Raw genomic sequence first — 9127 nt, forward strand, 5'->3', positions numbered from 1 at the left:
ATAGCAGATTTATTGGGAATGAGAGAACATGCAAAACAGATGACAAAGACATATCAGTGCTACACATAATTGTCCCAGATCCCATAATGGTTTGGGAGGAGCCATCAACTATTTTAACAGTTTGCTTATTTAAATTAGGAGTATAGTCAATAAAATTTCCGTGGGAACCAGCCATATGTCTAGATGCACCTGAATCTAATAACCATGGTGCATCCATGGACTTATCTATCATAGTGTGAGAGTTGTTACCATCGAAAATTGCTAAGGCAGCAGAGGTAGGCGCTTCAACAGTTGGCTTGTCACCTAGAGAAGGCCCCTTGAATTGACACCACTTCTCCCAATCCTCAGCAGTCATCTCAACACTCATAGTTTGGGTGGTATTTTCGGTGATTACCGACATGTTTGCTTTAGCAGTAGGGCGTGTACCTCGCCCACGGCCATGGCCTCTTCCATGGTAGTCCTGCCCTCTTCCTATGCCGCCTCCCATTAACTCAGGGCATGAAAACTTCAAATGTCATGGATGACCGCACTCGAAGCATGTCTTCTCAACTGTATTTGATCTCGACCTTTGATAATTTCCACCCTCTGCTACATACAGTGCTGATTGCCGCTGCATGATACCTTGCATCACTGACCTGTCTGCCTCTAATTTCAACCTGGTTTCCTCACTAATGATAGCTAATATTGCCTGCTTCAGTGTAGGAACCTTTCCGCCACCATACAATGCAATCCTCTTGTTTTCATACTTAGAATGAAGTCCAATTAGGAAGTCCCTCACACGTCTCTTTTCTGTCCACTCGTTAAATTTCTCCATGCACTTTCCACACTCCATATCAATTGGATCAGAGTAATCAATCTCACTCCACAATCTCTTCAACTCAGACACATAATCCACAACTGACTTGTCACCCTGACTCAACCCCTGTAGTTCCTTCTGAATTTTACAAGCAAGCATCTCATTACTCACTCCAGAATATGTACTTTTCAGTAGACACCAAATTTTTGACGCCTCCTTAATCCTTTCCACCTTCTTAGCAATTTTAGGTGAGACTGAACTCAGCAGGCATGCTCTCACTAATGCGTTGGTCATCTTCCACTTCTGGCCTTCCTTGGAGTTCTCGTCAGCTGGTTTTTCAATTGACCCATGTATGTAGCCCTCTAGGCTTCTTGAGACAAGAATTGTCTCTACATGCTCTGCCCAACTTGCATAGGTTTCAGATCCATCTAACCTCACCAGGGGCATTTGCAATGGATGAACCTCCTCCTTGACCTCTGCTTTTGGTTTTGGACTCCCTCCTTGCTTGCTCATAGCCTCGAACAACAATCTGTATTTCTCATCCATGGCTTGCAACACCGCTACAAGCTCCCCTGCCGTGACTCCCGATGGAGCGGCATCCTTGTCACCCATCATTGCGAACCTATCCTTGGTGCGCTGCTCTGACCTGGTGTTTAGCAGCATAGAAATCCTCTTGCTTCAGGATTAAGCACACTTCTGACCTTCGGTGCTTCTTTCTCTGTTGCAACACAAGAGCAGCTCATGCATCCTCCCGTACACGAATCTTTCCCAACAACACCACATAACCACCTCCAGGGAGCACTCTCCTACACCTCTGCTTGGCACCTCCAGCCTGCTTCCACACCTACAGTTCTTCTTGCCTCCAAATCAGTGGCTCTCCACCAACTGTTGCCCCAGCCGCAATTATTTGTACCCACTCGCTCCAAATTCCCATGGTTGTGCATGACTCCTATTGGCTATTTGGCTGGTTTCCTTTTTCAGGACGAAAACAAGGAACGAGTTTTGGGATTATGCACTGGTAACGGTACGAACGGAGTAGGACAGTTGGCAAGCAATACAATGAGATCTTCTTATTGATAAAGCCAGTAATAATCAAACTAGAAAGGAAAAGAAAAAAGAAAAAGAAAAATATCAAAATGAATCTTCGCGTAACATCAATGGCATAGGAGTACCTAGATGTGCATTATTTAGAGCACATCTAGATGTGCTTTAGCAATACTATCAAACAAAACCCCTAATCATCATTGCAAACAGCGCATAGAACATGGCTAATGCGACAATCACAACAAGATGTAGGATCTTGAAGTATGTCTAGAGGGGGGTGATTAGACTACTTGACCAAATAAAAACTTAACCTTTCCCCAATTTTAGTCTTTGGCAGATTTTAGCAAACTTAGCACAAGTCAAGAAATCTTAACACAATTCAAGCAAGCATGCAAAGAGTATATGAGCAGCGGAAAATAAAGCATGCAGCTTGCAAGAATGTAAAGGGAAAGGTTTGGAGATTTCAAACGCAATTTGGAGACATGGTGATTTTTGAGCCGTGGTTCCGATAGGTGGTGCTATCGTACATCCACGTTGATGGAGACTTCAACCCACAAAGGGTAACGGCTGCGCGAGTCCACGGAGGGCTCCACCCAAGAAGGGTCCACGAAGAAGCAACCTTGTCTATCCCACCATGGCCTTCGCCCACGAAGGACTTGCCTCACTAGCAGTAGATCTTCACGAAGTAGGCGATCTCCTTGCCCTAACAAACTCCTTGGTTCAACTCCACAATCTTGTCGGGGGCTCCCAAGTGACACCTAGCCAATCTAGGAGACACCACTCTCCAAGAAATAACAAATGGTGTGTTGATGATGAACTCCTTGCTCTTGTGCTTCAAATGATAGTCTCCCCAACATTCAACTCTCTCTTACAGGATTTGGATTGGGTGTAAGAAGTTTTGAGTGGAAAGCAACTTGGGGAAGGCTAGAGAACAAGATTCATATGGTAGGAATGGAATATCTTGGTCTCAACACATGAGTAGGTGGTTCTCTCTCAGAAATGGTAAGTTGGAAGTGTAGGTTTGTTCTGATGGCTCTCTCCACGAACGACGAGGAGGTGGCGGGGTATATATAGCCTCCACACAAAATCTAACCATTACACACAATTTACCAATCTCGGTGGGACCAAATCAACAAACTCGGTCAGACCGATTTAGTAAGCAATGTGACCGTTAGGGTTTTCGGTGGGACCGACATGCAACTCGGTAGGACCAATATGGTTAGGGTTAGGGCATAACGTAATCTCGGTGAGACCGATTACACAAACTCGGTGAGACCGATTTTGGTAATAAGCTAACCAGAGAGTTGGTCAGGCAAACTCGGTGTGACCGATTACACAAACTCGGTGGGACCGATTTGGTAATAAGTTAACCAAAGAGTTTGCATTGTAATCTCGGTAGGACCGATTACTCAAACTCGGTAAGACCGATTTTGATAATGGACATACACAGAGAGATTACAATCCCATCTTTGTGAGACCGAGATCCCTATCGGTGAGACTGATTTGCCTAGGGTTTGTGGTAGTGGCTATGACATCTGAACTCGGTGGTGTCGGATAGAAAGAATCGGTGGGGCCGAGTTGGACTTTAGGTTTAGGTCATATGTGGATGTGGGAAAGTAGTTGAGGGTTTTGGAGCATATCACTAAGCACTATGAAGCAAGAAACTCATTAAGCAACACCTCATCCCTCCTTGATAGTATTGGATTTTCCTATAGACTCAATGTGATCTTGGATCACTAAAATGTAAAATGTAGAGTCTTGAGCTTGAAGCTTGAGCCAATCCTTTATCCTTAGCATATTGAAGGGGTTCCACATCCTTTAGTTCATGCCACTTCATTGTTGAACTTATCTGAAAAATATACTAGGTAAAAGTGTTAGTCCAACAAGAGATATGTTGACATTAATTACCAAAATCACCTAGGGAGCACTTGTGCTTTCAATCTCCCCCTTTTTGGTAATTGATGACAACATACATCAAAGCTTTAGATAGAGGATATATATATATATATATATATATATATATATATATATATATATATATATAGGGCTAGACTATTCTGTTACCGGTAACAGAATATTAATCTGTTACCCTCGGTCCCTATAAGGGTGCGACGGGCAAACACATTAGAAACTCCCTGACCCATGCCCAATTTAACCCGCCTCCTACCGCCGGAGGCAGCTGTCGCGGGCGAGCGAGCGACGGCAGCAGCCGGAGCGAGGGAGCCCGCGGCACCGTGACGGGTAGCTCCTCCGACACGCGCTGCCGCCAGCCCCTCCCCGTGCGCCTTCCCTCCGACGGGCGCCGCTACCTCCGCGCGCACCTCCCCGTCGATGGGTGCCAGATCCTTCCTGCATGCCTCCCCTCCGATGGGCTCGCCGGCCGCTCCCCGCGAGCCTCCCCGCCGACGGGTGCTGGCCCCTCCCCGTCCGCCACCCCCAGCTTCGAGAGTCAGTGCCCATCCACGGATTCAAGCATCGCCGCCCACCCCCGGATTGGAGGGACGGCGGCCTTCCTCCCGACTGCCTCCGCCGTGACTCCAGGTACCCACCTCCACTTCACGGTCGTTCACTAACATGGGCACCACCGCCTCCCCCGTGCTTCCTCCCGACTGCTTCTCCTTGTGTGGTTGGGAACCAGCCCCCGTGCACTGCTTCAGCGCAGTCCCCGTCCAGGTACGGTGCTTACCAAAGTCCAGCTCTACCTCCCTTGCCCGTCCGAGCTCAACAATTCTGACTACCGATGCTACAAATTCGAGTCTAGTGCGCCACTGAGGCTACAAGTTCGAGTCTAGTTCTCCATCGAGGCTACAAGTTCAAATTACTACAACAATTCAGAGAAGGGAACCAGAGAAGTTCAAAAAGAAAAACTCACATCTGAAGTATAATCTAGTTTACCTTGTTGGTGCTATTCCTATGTAATCTAGTTTGTTCGGGATTGGGATACTAGTATGTAATTGTTGAACTAAGAATTTGGGAAAACTAATTGGATTACATATGTCATCTCTTGCTGAATTGTTGGTGCTAGACCTAGGTCGAGTGCGGAGTGTCGCTCCAGTTGTACTTCGGCGCTGCGGCATGTGGTAGGGATGCAGAAGGAACACCTCGGCTTTGGCGGGCAAGCACACCACGAGGTAATGGAAAGCTCCAATGCACACCTACAATGTATTTTGTGCTGAACGTGTTGTTCTAATCTGCTGTCATCGCAAGCTGCTATGATGTGTTGTCACCATTTATAATCTGTTAATGACTGGTATGTTCTTGTCAGTCAGTTCATGTGTGTCCTTGTTGTCAGGTCGTGTTCATCTTTTATATTCTACGGATGTGTTCTGCTCTCCTCCATTTTCAACTGAACGTGCTGCCATGTGTGGATTTCCCCTCTAACTCCACAACAAGTTGAATCCCGAAAATTATAATGGTAAGTGCAAGATTCAGTACTCTCCATTTTGATTTTCTATAAAAAAAGGCCAATCATTCTTGTTGCTTCACATACACTAGTATACGGGAGTACTGGAATCCATCCACGGAACAATCAAGCAACCATAGATATCAGCCCACCACCGTGTTGCGTATTTTCTTATGCTTACAAGAATTCTGCACTCATACTGTTATGCATCAGTTCAAGTCGCTTATGGAGTTTTAGATATATGCAATTGGATTAGAGCACCATGTCTCTCACCTAAAAGTTTGAAAAATCATTGCTTTCAGTTCTGGTAACATATATTTTTGTTTTGGTTTTGCTAATTCTTTCTCCAATGGCCTTTATATATTATCTTTCATATGTCTTACTATATGAAAAAATGTTGCCTTCAGCAAGCAATCTTGCTTAGTTTTCTGGTTAAAAAAACAGACAACATGGATTACTACCATGGGAATTCAAAGAAATGTCATATATAAAAATAGTACAATTTGTGAGCTTCTTGCAGACTAATGATGAGTTACTAGATAAACTAAGGGTCATCTTTTATGGGCTCGTGGCCGGAACACGAAGCTCAAGTTGTGGTCCAGTATGTCAGAAAAATTCAGCCACCCCGTGTCCAGGAACTTTGCCTCGACAGTACAACATCACACTCTGTTGTCGGTCGCGAGAAGAGCTGCGTGCAAGCCACCCCGTGTCCGCCCTCGATCTGTCTCAGTCATCTCCCTCTCATCCCCTCTCTCTCTGGTCTGCATTTCTGTGTGCAGGGAGTGGGAGGTGATAGAGTAGGGGAGTGGGAGGCCCTTCCATGGCAAATTCGTTGGCATCTTCCATGGAGATAGCGACCTCTCTTGATTTTTGCTTGAGGATTTCTCCTCTGGATCTGTCCACTGAAGTTCTTGTATAGCGGTGTCCTTTTTTCTAGTGTTCCTCAATGCTAATGCATGTGTTTAATAACCCACTCATACGAATTCTAAAAACAAGCTTCAGTACAAGAAAAATGGGTCGTTCAATTCAATTCTGAATTATAGGTGTGTGTAAACACATCCTCCTTACACAGTAAATAATTAACTATGATACCATGTTCAGACTTCTACAAATCCCAAAACTATGTAGAGTTAGGATTGTTACTACCTTGTTTCTTACTATTGATTCATTTTTATACTATATTGAGATGGTGCATGTAGTTGGACATCTCAATATACTGGTGATTGCTTCTTGCTGCCTCTATTTTTATCATGATTTGGTGTGTGCACTGCAGGAGTGTTTTTGTTCCTAGATCAGTTGCTCAACGACAGAATTGTGTATCGCACAGTACATATATTACTACTATGAAGGTTCAGAAATAAGAACTCAAAGAAGTATTGATAGCATAGCTACTGTATATTCAAGGAGTCGGGTTTTGCTCCTGCGCCATCTCGTCTCCTCTGTTCAGCAAAAGCCTCTAGATAAGTTCACACATATGGTTTTGTTCTTTCTATATTTCTTGAGTCCAGACTCCTTCGTTTTTTGTTCCTGAGAAATTAAATAAATGTGTAGAAGTTTGGGGTATAAAATTATGTATGTTTGAAATCGGGAAACTGGTAAGTGCAGACAAAATTAAAACTGTCAAAGAACATGAGAGTGTTTGTCAAAGAACTGAGGCTTCCCCACGACAGTACAAAAATTTTAAATGTTTGAATTTTGTACAGCAAAAACTGAATGGGTGGCAAGATGAATATCATTATTATTAAAAGTTTCTTTTTGAACTTCTCGGGTTAATATACATGAACTTGATTACCTTTTTAAGCAGTTAAATATACATGGTTGGCAAGATGACTATAGTTGTTATAGCAAAAATAGTACATTTTTTCAAGAAAAGTTTCTGTTTGAACTTCTCCGGTTAATATAGATGAACTCAATTATCTTTTTAATATGCACTCACATGAGCTCGTTTGGATTTGTGTGTATATTTGTAACACAATCAGTTGAGATCTGGAGAGATCGTAAGTTCAGTTGGCCTTGGCATCACGAGCGGGTTCAGTTCGATCTCGCACAGTGGGCAGGTCCCCGATGGTGTGTGCGTCAGGTCTACTCGCACGAGTGGACGTCAAATCACGCAAGTGGGCAGGTCCCCAATGGTAAGAACTAAGAACTTATTCAATTCCTGCTGCTATCAAGCTGTTTGTTGATATGCTTACAAGAAATGAAATATCCTTTTTGATGTTTCTTTGTTGCCAAATAAAAAGCTAATATTTACAGGCATGTGCAGTATAAACATTTGTTATGGAGTAGTACACATTTTAAAACTTTTATATAATTGCAAAAAAAACAGGTATTCTCATTCCCAAAATCCTACAAAAAAACATCAACTTATATTGATAGTTTTGGTTCTAGTCCTTATGGCCCGGTTCTAGTAACTGTGTCGCCCGTGTGTTTTAGTTTTTTGTTATCTCTCCTGGATGCTTTTGAAGAGCTTCAATTGTTTTTAGTTCATATTTTGAATTCTTTTCAGTACATCTACTTACCAATCGTAAGTCAAGTTTCCTTTGTGTTTCCATGATATTTCTATAGCACAACAGGTGTGTGTGGTTATGTTAATGAGCGCATGTAACAAAGTTTATTTTGTAAGTTCAAAGAAGCAACGAGGTAAAAGCAAAACACTAAAACCATGCAGTTCTTGTAAAGATATCTGAAAGTTCAACAATAAAAATTATATAAGTTTAGTCTCAAGTGGAGAGAAGTTCCTGCATCTTTGTCTGCCCGTGGATGCTCGTGTGCTATAGTTGCTTTCTCCCCTTCTTGCACATGCTGCTACTCACCTTTTTATCTCTCTGATGCGTTGTGTCGCACTACTGCAGCTCGATCCAGGAGGTGCTAGCTCATGCTGGCTGGAACTAGGATGCAAAACGGTTGACGGATCCATGCCGCACAAGCACTGGTGCTCTACTTTCTTCTTACTTTGTGTTCTAATTTGCTTTCTTCTTATTGACAAAACGGGGGGTGCTAATATTTTTTTATTGATGCATGTTCATGAGCAGTTCAAAACCTAATATTTTTATTGACAATTTGAACTTGCAACCTTACTATCTTGTACTATTCTAAAAAAAATGTGCTCATGCAGGTACTTGAAGGGTGCAGACTTGGCAGCGGAGTGGTTTGTTCAACAACAGTACAATGACAGAAAGAACATCAGTTCAAAAAAATATGCAGGAGGTTTGGGAGCCAAACAACTGGTATTTTGTTGTGTTTTAATTTTTTGGGTGCATGATTGAACAAAGAGAGAAGAATAATGTATGATATATATACCGTTGTTGTAGGAGGTTCAAAGATTGTCGTGGAGCAAGTTCAAGAGTTTGTTTTCATGTGAAAAAATGTGATTTTTTGGTCAAGATTTTGCATGATTGATAGCCATCAGTGGCAGCTGGCCAGCAGTTCAAGCCCGCATGCGCGAGCCGCCCATCGTCTTCCACACGTGATCCTGTTGCTTGATGGTGCTTGACATGAACTGAACTAGCTCGATGGAATTGTTTTTCTGCAATGTAATGTAAATGAATATGGTAAACAAACTGGGACACCAGATTGTTTTAGAGGTGGAGTTTGTGCTCCAGTTGAGTTCCAGCAGATTGTGGTTGCTGGTTGTTTCAAGTGAAGGTGGTTGGGCATTACTTGTGTAGGACTGAATGAATCTTGTATGTAAAGGAAACTGGATCAAATAGTCGTCGGTATTAAGATTTAAAATTACATTTTGAATCATTATCTTGTGATTTTAGGCTGAACTCCAATACTTGCATCCGCCACCCCAACGCCGACGTGTTCCCTCGGTCCTCTCTCGACAAACCCAACAGTACAGGTTCTCCGATGCGCCAAGTATTGCCTGCGGTGATGCCTGC

General features: G+C 43.3%; 2 long non-coding RNA genes across 2 annotated transcripts; both read left to right on the forward strand.

Moving 5' to 3' along the window:
- The first annotated feature begins 4324 nt into the window (after positions 1–4324).
- LOC119310780 lies at positions 4325–6676 on the forward strand. The gene is made up of 4 exons (XR_005150748.1): positions 4325–4513; positions 4866–4971; positions 5133–5255; positions 6517–6676. It is a non-coding gene; the product is annotated as an uncharacterized LOC119310780 (long non-coding RNA).
- Positions 6677–7106: 430 nt separating this feature from the next.
- LOC119310788 lies at positions 7107–8641 on the forward strand. The gene is made up of 4 exons (XR_005150751.1): positions 7107–7375; positions 8096–8175; positions 8359–8470; positions 8555–8641. It is a non-coding gene; the product is annotated as an uncharacterized LOC119310788 (long non-coding RNA).
- The last annotated feature ends 486 nt before the right edge of the window (positions 8642–9127 follow it).

This window comes from Triticum dicoccoides, chromosome 1B, assembly GCF_002162155.2.
Source record: "Triticum dicoccoides isolate Atlit2015 ecotype Zavitan chromosome 1B, WEW_v2.0, whole genome shotgun sequence".
Classification (NCBI taxonomy): domain Eukaryota; kingdom Viridiplantae; phylum Streptophyta; class Magnoliopsida; order Poales; family Poaceae; genus Triticum; species Triticum dicoccoides.